Consider the following 13,324-nt stretch of genomic DNA (forward strand, 5'->3'; position numbering starts at 1 on the left):
AGCCACCGACTCCCAAAAGTTGGTCTGCAGTTATATTAATCAGAGGTTGAACTTGTGCATTGCAGGCAGCTTGAGTAGAAGCTTCATCTGCCCTCCAGGTCTTAAACTGTAAAAACTGAGCAGGAGTCAGACAGGCTCGAGTAAGAGCATCCCAATCAATGGAGATCATCTGACTGGAGGTAGCAACATTCTTTAACAGACCCATCATGAAAGGAGAACCTGGTCCATCCTGATTGATAGCTTGTTTAAACTCTTTGAGTAATTTAAAGATAAAAGGCTCAAATGTAGCCATAACATTCCCCTGTTGATCTGGGGGTGTATCCTGAGGGAACTGCCAAGCCTCTAAATCACCCTCTCTTCTAGCTTGTTGAATTCCTTCCTGAATAGAACTGAGGGTGGTCCCTTGTGGCACTGCTCAAACAGTCACTGGGGTGACTTCTTTTCACCCAGTGTCCTCCAGAAAAGAAAGATCAGGAGGGTCAGGCTATTCTCTATCTTCAAGATATTGAGGGAGTGCCAAGGGGCAGGGACAAGCTTCCCCTTCTTGGGTCTCTTTAAGCGGTGGACAGATCTGTTCTTTTATCTCTTTCACAACACTATCACACTCCTCCTCTTCTTTGTCTCCTTCCTCATCTTCAGTGTGAAAAGGTTCCAAGGTGGAATGAATCAGAGCCCACACTGAGCAGACAGTTATGGGAATATCCTCAGCACCATCCTTATATGCCTTTTTCAGTGCGCTACCTACCATCTCCCAGACCTCTACCTCCATAGTTCCTCATTTTGGAAACCAGGGGCAATATTTCTCTGCTGCACTAAAAAGTTGCATAAGTTGGCTAGTGCTAACCTTAACTCCTTTTTCAAGGAGCTGCTGAAGCCAACTCAAATAAGCCTCATGCCTGCTTGACCCTTGTCTCATTGTTACCCTGATGCTTCTGAGCTCCCCTTCTTTCTCACCATGGGGATTGCTTAAGAGCACTTGAGTGTCCTCCAGCATAGTTCCACGTTCTTCAACCATCGCTCCAGCAGCCCTTCAACCCAGGTTCGAGCCCCACATTTGGATGCCAGTTGATGAGACTAGCTCAGTCGTGGGGACCCCAACCCAGCAGCACTAGAGGAATAAAAACACAGACACAAAAATAGATGCAAAGTGGGATTGGGGGCTAACAGCCTTCAGAGCTGAGAGCCTTGAACAGAGCTTGATCCACCTATTTATTGACAGTAAGCTATGATAAATGTCATTTCTGCAGTTTATAGATTAACTAAAAGTATTCTTTACCGAGAACAAAGGGACAGGCTCTGGCTTATTATCTGCAGCAGGGACATGTCCTTAAGGCACAGATCTCTCATGCCATTGTTTGTGGTTTAGGAACACCTTGAGCAGTTTGCCAACCTGGGTGGGCCAGGTGTTCCTTGCCCTCATTCTGGTAAATCACCAACCTCCAGCGTGAGCATCATAGCTATCATGAGCATGTCACAGTGCTGCAGAGATCTTGTTTATGGCCAGTCTTGGGGCCTGCTCCCAGCAGACGGGTTTTCACCATGTTGGCCAGGCTGGTCTTAAACGCCTGACCTCAGGTGATCTGCTCACATCAGCCTCCCAAAGTGCTGGGATTACAGGCATGAGCCACAGTGTCCGGCCCACCTGAGGCTTCTTTTTCCTTCCCCAGCCACCTCACCATCCCAGTGGAACTCTCCCATGAGGACAGCCAAGGCCTAAAATACCTGTGTGCAGGGGGAGCACCTCAGAGTTTGCCCAGGAAACCAGCCGGCTCTGGTCCAGAGCATCTTGGAGTGCATGGTGGATGGCACTGCACCCCACCAGACAGTACACCTGGAGGACCTGGATGAGAGCGGTGAGCTGGGGAGCCAGTGCTAAATGGCATCCTCCGGCCACCCTACTTGGCTGAGGGGCTGGGCCTGGGCCTGCCGGTGACAGCCATCCCTGTCTTTCCTGCTGAGAGGGCAGGCCACCAAAGCTTACGTGAAAGCAGCTGAGGAAACAGTCCCAGCCCATAAGGCATGGCTCCCTGGCCTTAGTTTCCCCAGTGATAATAATATTGCCAGTATATCTCCTTCAATGCAGTGGTCAAAGTCAGAAAATGGAATCAGCTGGGTATGGTGGCACAAGAGTTAGAGACCAGCCTGGGCAACATAGAAAACCCTGTGAACACAGGAGTTAGAGACCAGCCTGGGCAACGGGGCAAAGCCCTGTGTCTGCAAAAAACTTTTAAAAAATTAGCCACTTGTGGTGGCATGTTCTTGTGGTCCCAGCTGCTCAGGACTCTGAGGTAGGAGGATTGCTTGAGCTTGGGAGGTTGAAGCTGCAGTGAGCTGTGATTGCACTACTGCACTCCAGCCTGGGTGACAGAGTGAGACCCTATCACACATACACAAAAATTGCTTTCCTATTTGTACTGCTATATATAGGGACAGAGTCTCGCTTTGTCGGCCAGGCTGGAGTGCAATGGCACAATCTGAGCTCACTGCAAGCTCTGCCTCCCTGGGTAGACGCCATTCTCCTGCCTCAGCCTCCTGAGTAGCTGGGACTACAGGTGCCCACCACCATGCCCGGCTAGTTTTTTTGTATTTTTAGTAGAGACGGGGTTTCACCGTGTTATCCAGGATGGTCTCGATCTCCTGACCTCGTGACCCATGTGCCTCAGCCTCCCAAAGTGCTGGGATTTCAGATGCAAGCCACCCCGCCCAGCCTGTACTACTATATTTTTAACACGCCCTCCATATAAATCTTTAAGAGTTTATTTAGTTTTATTGGTGCATACACATTTAATGTTTTCTCAAACAATATACTAAGTGTAGTAAATCATTCCCCCTCCATATTATCTTCAAAGCTGGATGAAAGTACGCTCTAACCCACCATGTTATTGTCTATACATGACCATTGGCTAGTTCACTGTTACAGCTAGTTAGCTAGATCTCCCAGAGTGGAAGTATATGTACCCAGAGATGAATATTACTCAACTTCACCAGGAAAAGGAATGAGCTATTAGATATTTTCAGAATTTTATAATGCTGATCAAAAATAAAAATAAAAAATAAAAAAGTAAAACAAGTCTCTATAGCATGGCATTTATTTTCTCAGATTTTTCTCTTTGACCTTTTAAATACATGTGCACATATCCTATGCAGGGATTAAAAAACAAAATGAAACAAAAACTCCTGTGATAACGAAAAAGTCTTGAACCCAATATATTACCTGCAATACGTCTCTACATCTATAATGTATGCATCAGGGCCATATTCAAGGAGGGGACACCTGCACTGTTGATATATTCTGCCATTTTATTATTTACCTCATAAGCTAGAAAGGGAAAAAAACAATGAAAATATTTTACAAAGTGCTATATAAACAGCTAAAAGCAAATTTTCTGCCTATATGCCCTTTTGGTTGACAGCAAAACAAAACAAAACAGAAAACAAACAAGATAGCAAGTAATTGGGAGGCTGAGGTGAGCTGATCACCTGAGGTCAGGAGTGCAAGACCAGCCTGGCCAATATGGTGAAATCCCATCTCTACTACAAATACAATAATAAGCTGGGCATGGTGGCAGGTGCCTGTAATCTCAGCTACTTGGGAGGCTGAGGCAGGAAAATCATTTGAACCTGGGAGGCAGAGGTTGCCGTGAGCTGAGATCGTGCCACTGCACTCCAGCTAGGGTGACAGAGAGCAAGACTCCACCTCAAAAAAAAAAAAAAAAAAAAGAGGGCAAGTAAGAATTCAGCATTTTATCCACATAATCCATAAAGACCAAAATAACACCACATGACCTGAGAATGGCTGTCATCAAAATTCAAGTGGCCTGGGGAGGTACATATCTTGAATGGAATGGCTAATTTAATTACACATGTCTGCCTTAATATAATCCAGGATCCTATCTAAGAAGTACACAGTTATTTGCAAAATAGCCATTTAGCAGAAAGCACTTACGCTTGCCAAAAGTTGTTCAGTATCAATCACCATTGTCAAAAACATTCTGTCTTGGCTTGATCCATTTAAAAGGGGTGTTAGATCAGAACTAAAAAGTTCAGTTAAAGGAAACCCATTACTCAAATAGAGTCCTTTAAAACACCTACCCTTGCCAAAAGTTGTTCAATCTCAAGCACCGTTGTCACAAACATTCTGTCTTGGCTTGATCCATTTAAAAGGGGTGTTAGATCAGAAATAAAAACAAGTTCAGTTAAAGGGAACCCATTAGTCAAATACAGTCCTTTAAAACATACTTAAAATAATGAGGTAATTAATAGGAGCCATAAAAGGAATTATGGATTATGTTATAGGGTCTGCGAGAAACAACCTTTTAAATTTTTACCCCTAAGGAATTACGGTTCCTTCATCTTCAAAATGAAGTTCTCTCTTCTTTCCTTGACTCTTACCAATAGGAAATAAAATTGAGTTTTAAATGATCCACAGATTGTCTGGGCACTCTGGCTCATGCCTGTAATCCCAGCACACTGGGAGGCTGAGGCGGGCGGATCACAAGGTCAGGAGTTCGAGACCAGCATGGCCAAGATGGTGAAACCCCATCTCTACTAAAAATACAAAAATTAGCCAGTCATGGTGGTCTGTGCCTGTAGTCCCAGCTACTCAGGAGGCTGAGGCAGAAGAATCGCTTGAACCCCGGGAGGTGGAGGTTGTAGTGAGCCGAGATCACACCACTGCACTCCAGCCTGGGCAACAGAGTGAGACTCCCTCAAAAAAAAAACTATAGATTGGATAACAAGCTATTGAATACTCAGGAACTGGCTTTAAATCCAACATATACAGCCATGTCCTACATGCTTTGGTATGGATCTTCTACATTTCCACTTATAATATGCAATCATCTTTTTGGTTTGTAAAATTGTGTTAAATTGCCTTTTCAAATCTGAATAGTCAGAAATCTCTTTTTACAAGTGAAATTTGTTTGACAGGTTCAAATTCTGAACCTGCCTGTCCAGACCGTTTCTTTTGCCTTTTCTGAAACACCACTAACCTTCATCAGGTAGTATGTATTAGCATATGAGCAGCTCAATACAGACCTGAGTTATACTAGACACAGATAAATGCCTGGGCAATGACTATGCTCTCCAATCTTACTGAAGACTTTGTCCTGCCCTGTGACAGTGCCTGGGTGTGGCAAATGAAAAATATTAATCAGATGCTCTGTAGACTACTAATATAAATCTTCCCTTCCCAAATATATGAGAAAGAACAGTAGGCCAATAGAATTGAAGCTCCATGAGGGGAGAAAAAGCTGCCTCTGTCTTATTCACACATATATGCCTAACACCTAGTACAGCACCTGGCACTTAGTAGATGCTCATTAAATGCTTGTCGAATGAATGAAGAAAGGCGAGAGAAATCTCTACTGCTGGTTATCCCATACTCATTATATTCATATGTTTATCAGGACAGTATAAGAGTAAACAGAAATGGTGAAAAACTAATTCTTCACAATACTAGCATTTAGTTAAATTTAATTCATTTTATAGGTGGATAATGATTCATAGACCTTGAGGTTCTGAAAATACACAGTTAAAATAAGAGAAAGCTTTCTGGAATAAATAATATTCTAGTTATTGCTTAGTTGACTCATAGTGACATGCTTCCAACCTAGGCGTCAAACAAGATGCTTTAGAATACACATCAAATCCTGATCCTCATGGTCTTAGATTTCTTATTTAAAAAGAGAGTTAGGCTGAAGTAATTCTACAAAGCCAGTTCCAGTTTGTGGTAGTATTTCTTAGGAAATGTTAGGACATCTGCTTGCCCAGATGTCTTAACCTGGCTTTAGGAAGATAGAACAGATAACAGGGATGAGGCCCCGGCTTTTCCCAGGAAGATTTGGCAATACACTCTTTATTTAGAAGCATGGGCAGTGACAGGACCTAGGGATGACTGAGGGCTTGTCACCTAAACAGCAAGAAGAGCAAGGAGCCTGGTTTTATGCCTTCAAGCCTGGGAGGACGTGGCCAGGGCTCCACAAGGCCCTGGAGTTGGGGGAGGGGGTGTGTGCTGGCAGGAGAGCAGATCCACCCTCCTCTTGAGGAAGCAGCCACTACCCCCAGGAAGCAGCAATTCGGGGCACACAGGCAGAGTCCCCGCGTGCTGTAGAGCAGGGCCAGCAGATCTGCACTCAACCTCAGCCCCGAGGGAGCTGCAAGACAGATGCAGACCCTGATAGGTTTGGCTCTGTGTCCCCACTCAAATCTCATCTGGAATTGTAATCCTTCTGTGTCAAGGGAGGAACCTGGTGGGAGGGGATTGGATCTGGGGACAGTTTCCCCTGTGCTGTTCCCTGATAGTGAGTGAGTTCTCAGGAGAGCTGATGGTTTTAAAGTGTGGCACTTCCTTGTTCTCCACTCACTCTCTCCTGTCGCCTTGTGAAGAAGGTGCCTGCTTCCCCTTCGCCTTCTGCCATGATTGTAAGTTTCCTGAACTGCAAGTCAATTAAGCCTCTTTCCTTTATAAATTACCCAGTCTCAGGTATTTCTTTATAGGAATGTGAAAGCAAACTAATACAGACCCCTTCCCTGAGATGCCTTCTCCTTAGGCCACCAGCTGCCCCCATGCTCCTCCTCTGCCCCCTGGTCTTTATTTCCCCTCACTAGGCCCAAGTGATCCACAGGGCCAGCCCCAGCCCCATCCTACTGCAGGCCTGTGTGGCTGCTGGAGAGGCCGGGCTCCTTTCCTCACCCCGAGGCTGCCTGATATGCTCTCTGGATCCTGGAGGAGTCTGACCCCCATCCTCGTACTAGTGCAACTTCTTCCAAAACTCAAAGCTGGACAATGTGAGCTGGTCTTTTTTTCTTGTCTCCACTTGCTAGGGTTGTCACTGGGACAGTCCTAGAGTTGCTGGGGGAAGAATGGATGAATGGATGGATGAATGGACAGTAGTCCAGGGAGGATGTCCCTGTGTGTCCTGAACTAGGCCCTTCCTCTGATGAGAAGCCTTCCTGAGTGAGTTTATACAGTCATCCCTTGGTATCCATGGAGGATTATTTCTAGGGTCCCCGGGGATGCCAAAACCCATGGATGCTCAAGTCTCTGATATAACATGGCTTAGTATTTACATATAACCTATGCACATCCTCTTGTATACATTAGACCATCTCTAGATTAGTTATGATACATAATACAATGCAGCTGCTATATAAATTGTTGTGATACTGTATTGTTTAGGGAATGATGACAGGAACAAAGTCTACACATGTTCAGTATAGACAACCATCCAATTTCATTTCTGAATATTTTCCATCTGCTGTTGGCTGAATCCACAGATGCAGAACTCCCAGATATGAGGGCCAAGTGTGCTTTGAGAGTAGGGTGGGTGAGGTTGCTAATGAGTACAGGGGAGCAGGTGTCAATCAGGAGGGCACTGCATTGGGGCATCAGGACACCCTGTTTCAGGACTTGAGCCTCCAGGTTTGGATGGCACAAGAAGGCTCAGCCTAGGCCAAAGCCCTCCCCTTGAATATTCTTTTTTATCCCAAGCTCTTTCTGGCTCCTGGAATTTGGCATCACCTAGGCCTTGGGTGGAAGGACAAATAAGCCAGATTTTAGATAACATGTCTAGAAGAGTGAGCCTCTACTGTGTGCCGGGCACTTTCCCCACAGGATCCTCTAGCTGGAATAACCAAGGATCATGGAGAGAAATACCCAATTAAAATATCAGAAATAAAAAAATAGATACCATTAGAGATACTAAAAAGACCATTAGAGATACTAAAAGGATCATTAGGTAATAGTATTAGCATTTTTCTTCTGAGATTCAACAACAGCAGTCACTTCCCTCCATCCCTATGTGTATCCCAGGCCCACCCTGGGCAGGGAGGACTGAGGTCAGGGAACACCCATGGATGCTTTGATGCTGGCCTGGGGCCCCGGGGGTGACAGTGACAAGGAACTGGGTGCACACATGAGTGGGGCAGCCAGGCCTGGCCAGAGAAGCAACACATGCATGCACAGATGTGTTTACCCACATACACGTGTGCATGCACATGTGCAAACACATTGCAGGCAGGCATGTTGATGCCTCAGGCAGTGGAGGATGCTGACTCTGGGCCCTGCTGACCCAGGCAAGGCCCCATTGTGATGCCTGCCATGACCTCAGAATGTCACTGGTGCTTATTACCCGTCTGTTGTCCGGCCTGCCTCTGTGTTCTACAGCAGCTACACACACACAGTGGTATCTGTGAGCAGCTCTGTGGACTCAAAGGTTTTCTCCCTGAGAGGCAGAGCCCAGGCCAGCTGATTCATCAGCATCAGGTGAGTGTGACCTGCTCTCTTCCCTCCATGCTGACTTGGGGACTGTGGCTACAGTGTGGGCGGTGCTGGCTTCTAGGCAGCAGCCGAGGAAGGTGACCCCTGAGCACTCACCAGGTACCCACTCTACACTGCCCATGTAGACAATTGTCTCTTTTGTCCTCATGGTGGCTCCTGAATGTACCCATTTGGAAGTTGAGAATCTGGGGTCAGAGAGGCAGTAACCAGCCCAGGAATCCAGGCATGACCCTGAGTTTTGCTCTCAGCCCTGCCCTGTGCTGTGCTGGACTTAAGGCCTGAGCCCCGTGGCCTCCTTGCCCTAGATCCCAAATTTGTCCAGGGTTTCCGATCCCGATGGGGCAGAGCCTGGCCCTGGCAGAGCCACTGGGATGGATCCACTGTGGGTGGGGTGGAGGGGAGGGCCCTCCGAACACATCTGTGCCCTAAGCTGGGTCTTGATGGTCCCTGTGGGACCCACTGGACACACATGGCCCCTTGTCTGTGAGTAGCATGGGGAGCCTTCTGCCTTTGGGCAGCTGTGGAAAATGAAGGAGCCCTGGAGAGCTGGCTGGAGTGAGACTATCTTCCATCCTGTTCAAAGGGGTCCAGGAACTGGGGTTCTCCCCAAGTATTTCTTTCTCTGTCTGATCATCTCAAGGCCTTGCCCTCCTTTTGCCCCAAGTGTTCCCAGAAGGGACAGTCCATCTAGGTGTTCTCCAGGACCAAAGACCCACTGTTCTTCCTCAGTGACCCAGGAAAATGAATCCCCTTCCTGTATGGACAGCTCAGAATGGTGGAGTCCACAGTCCCTCCCTGAGAGATGTGGTTTCCATGAGCACAGGGGCTGCTTTGGAGAGAGTAGATTATTTTCATCCCCAAAACCAAACACCCTCCTGCTCAACTGGTGTTGTTCCTAAAGTGGCTTCACTGTTCAGACTGAAGGGCCATGATAGTCCAAGTGATGAGTGGAGTAGAACCAAGCGATCAGGAGAGGTCTTGTTCCCCATAGGAAGCTGAACATCTCTATGGTCCCTGAGCATCCCAGGAGGCCGATTGTACAGAGACCTCTGGTCCCTCTCCCCAGTCTGCCTCCACATCCCTGGAATAGCCCATCATGGGCCCTTCACCCTTGGCAGATGGACACCATTGAACCTGCTAGGCCAAATGTGTGCGCGTTTCACGGCATCTGGGGACAATGGGATTCTCTGTCCAGGTCCCACTGTTCTCAAGTCCTTGGGAAGATGCCTACCCCTGCTTGAGGCTTTAGACCCCAGAGACCTGTGCAGGTGTGGGCCACTGGGGCTGGCCCTTTTTCACCTGGGTGCAGTGGTGGAAGGGCGGTTATGCAGCCAGGCAGCATCTGGGAACCGGGCAGGAGCAGTTCAGGTGTTCTCCGAAGCTCTCGGGTACAGTGTAACCTTTAGATAATTTTGTCTCACAGGATGGACATGGTAGAGGATGCGGATACTTTGCAGGAGTGAGGGGACATCATTATGAAGCATGAGAAGGTAGAGGGCAGTCTGCTCCCTGGAGGGAGGCCTCCTCCAGTGCACCCTGGTGAAAGGGTCCTGGGCTCCCTAGGAGCACAGAGCGGGGACAGGTGGCCAATACACAAAGGCCCTTTCACCCTTTACCCTGGACCCCTCACCAAGGCTCCCACTGGGTTGCAGGGACACCAAGCTGGGCTGCCAGCAGACATGGGGCCTGTGCCTGTTGGAATCTACAGCAGTGCTGATTGCTTTGGGATTCTGCAGTGAGTCCTCTGTGCTCCCCTCAGCCCCTAAAGCACCTATCTCAGCTCAGGGCTGGGTTTGCTTTTACAAAGGCCTTTCTGAGGCAGGACATGTCTCCCTAGGTCGAGCCAACCTCCTTTCCAGGGTCAGAACTCCTTCCTGGCTCCCCTGCCGGTCCAGCCTGAGGTTGCTGTTAGGCCAGTGGTGTGGGGCCCATCTAGGGAGCGGGTGGGAATGGAGAGGGGGCTAGGTCAGGCCCCTGGGCTCTCAGCAGTTCTGTCTCTGAGTTAGCACAAGAGGAGGGGGGCAGCCTGAGGGTCTGGCCCTGTTCACTTGGAGACAACCCCAGTGAGATCCAAGCGTTGTGGCCACAGGGTGAGGGGAGGCCTGATCCAGCCTCGGGGCTGTTGTCCAGCAGGTCTCTGAGGGCCCACCTTCCCCTGTTCACCCCCATTTCCCTAGAGCTACAGCCCTCACTGTACCCATGGGGAAGGGGGAAAGGCATGGGGACAGTAGGGGTTGTGGCCTTAGGGGAATGGGGGAGAAGATGGGCAGGGCCCTATTCTGGGCATCTCACAGAGAGCCAGGGAGGCAGCAGAGCTTGTGGCTAATGACCCTGGGTCTGGTGCTGGGAAGGGATCTGGGGCCAGGTAAGAGGAGCCCAGCCCGGAGCCCATCCCTCAGGGATCATAGGATGGAGAGATGGAGGATCACCGGGTAAGTAGTGTGGTAGGGAGCTTATGAGCCATGCCACTTCTGAAATGCAGTGTGTGTGGCTTGGGTGCAGGGAGAGGCAGGTGGACCCTGGGAGGTCAGATGCTGTAAGGGCCTTGGGACTCTCAAGTGGGATGGGCCCCTGGTGCACCCAGGGTGTACCAGGCAGGTCTCAGACCAGGCTCCCTAGACTGGTCACTCCTTGAGGGATTACTGTCAGGGCCTGGTCACCCACACTAGGTGGCCCCCATCCCATCCAAGGGCTGACCTTTCTCAGCTCCAGCAGAAAGCACCACCTCCAGTCCAGGAGGGGCAGAGCCATTGTGCAGCCTGACCACCCCCCACACCAGGGGCCCCAGTAACCCCGGCCAGGCTGGCCCTGCACTCCCTCTTCTCCCAGGTCCTGGACTCTCCTGGGAGTCAGCCCCACAGGAAGGCCCTTGTCCTCCCTTCCCTGTGCCTTCTCCCGGGATGAGCCCTGAGCTGGATGGGACAGAGCCAGTCCTTTCTGGGGGTTGACTCCCTGAACCGGACGACTCCAGACCCTGTGCAAGTCCTCAGCTCTGCCTGGGTTCCCTTACAGTGAGACGGAGCTGCCCCCTGTCACTACCTGGAAGGCGAAGGTAAGAGCCTGATCCATAGGGGGCTGGTCCCGGGATGGGGGACTCAGTGGGTGGTTGATGAGGCAGAGGAGGCAGCAGGTCTGTGCAGTGGCAGGTGAGGGCAACACGCTGTCACTGGGAGGGGCAGCTGTTCCTGCTGGACCTGACCCCAGGTTGTTGTATCTCTGGCAGTTTGATGAAATTCCAAAGTGAGAACCACAGTCATGGTATGGGGGTGGCTGCCCACTTGTTTTAGGACCCCACCTAGAGGCTGGGACCTGACCTACGACTGGTGTGTCTGTGGCCTGAGGATGGCACGTCCCGGGGTCCCAAGGCCAGCCCACTAGTGCTCATTTGCTCAAAGGCCCTCAGCCCTTAGGGTCTGCCCTTCCCTGGCTCCTTCCAGCTGGGTCCCACCAAGGCTTCAGAGCCCAAGACCCAGCATCCACGGGCCACTCCGCGAAGCCTGGCAGCTCCGCTAACTCCAACATTTCTCATTTGACAGCAAATGTGGCAGGAGATGAGATGAAAGAGCAAGTGGATGGAAATGCTGGGAGAATGGGAGACATATCAGAACAGCAAAAAAGTAATGTGTGGAGGGAGAGGCCCCTGGAACCACTCTCTGCAGAGACAGGGGACAGGCACCCATGGCTGTGTCCTTTCAGAGGACGAATGGCACACTGTCCTCACCCAGAGGACCACAGGCCTGGTTGCCAGCTTTGCTGCCCATTCGTGCAAGCATCACCTTGCTTGGAGGGAATCTGAATCCAGGGATGGAGACCCCTGGAGCTCGGAGTAGGGATGCCTCCTGGTGACCCGAAAGGAGGAAAAGGTCCAGATCAGAGTTCAGGACTCTGAGTGCCCACACACTCTTTCAATCCTGGGAAGGGAGACCCTGTGCCAGCTTGACCTCACCTCTACTGAGGAATCATGGGGCCAAAACCAAAGATTTCCAGAATCCTCGGGCTCTGGTCCTCACTGGGGTTGTCCTGTGGCATGTGACACCAGATTGTTTTCTGCCCACAGCTGATTGAGTGAGTGTATAAAGGCATTCCCATTAATGTCCAGGGCCAACTGTGGTCAGGCCCCCTGAACATTCAGGAAAGCAAGGCAAAAAATCCCAGAAAATACCAGGCACGCTCAGCCAGACACAACAAACAGGCCAGGCCGTGTCAGGGAGCCAGGTCTCCAGCTGGAGGGAACATCAAGCCCAGGCTTTGGGGGTGGGGGGGTGGTCAGATGCACATCCTGGGCACAGATGGTGACATAGTCACCACAGACGAACTCGGCTCTCGTGACCCTCTCCGGCTTCAGAAACAAGCCAAAAAGCAGCTTTCTGCAGAAGGAAATCTTTCTTCTTTCCTTCCTTCCAGAAGGGCTGACTGCGGGCTGACTGCCATTTGGGGCAGAGAGTCTTCCATCTATTCTGAGCCTGCTTCCTCCTCTTGGCCCTGCCCTACAGGTCATGAAGGAGAAGGGCAAGAGGTCCTCTGGACACATCCACCAGATCGACCTGGACATGAGCCGGACATTAAGGAACCACCTGTTCTTCAGGGACCGATATGGAGTCAAGTAAGCCTATGGGAGCCACAGGGTCCCAGTGGAGATGGGGTGAACCAGAGGGATGGGGACTTCCCTGGAGCAGAAGCCAGGGTCACCCAGGAGGGATGACAGAGCTGCCAAGAGCTCTCCTGTACCAGGGAGCAGCTGGTACCATGGACCGAGCACCTCCCAGGTTCCAAGCCCTGGGCCAGACTGGAACACGTGGGGCCAGAACCCAGGAGGATCCTGAGGAGACAGACAGCAGCAAAGAAAATCATGCACAATGGTGAAAAGTGCTCTCCCTGACCCACAGGGACCCATGGTAGGACCCACGGGAGGGCAGCAGGATGGAGGGTCCATGAGCTTCCCCAGGCAACACTGACAGGACCAAAAGCTGGGGGAGCTTGGGGTCCTGGAAACTCTCATCCAGGTCTGCTGGGAACATCACACGGCACAGCCACTTTGGCAGC

At 50.2% G+C, this 13,324-nt stretch overlaps 1 pseudogene; it reads left to right on the plus strand.

The window, feature by feature from the left end:
- Positions 1 to 9,705: 9,705 nt before the first annotated feature.
- LOC103785127 (ubiquitin carboxyl-terminal hydrolase 6-like) lies at positions 9,706 to 12,888 on the plus strand (annotated as a pseudogene).
- Positions 12,889 to 13,324: the final 436 nt, after the last annotated feature.

Source organism: Pan paniscus, chromosome 19 (assembly GCF_029289425.2).
Source record: "Pan paniscus chromosome 19, NHGRI_mPanPan1-v2.0_pri, whole genome shotgun sequence".
Lineage (NCBI taxonomy): Eukaryota > Metazoa > Chordata > Mammalia > Primates > Hominidae > Pan > Pan paniscus.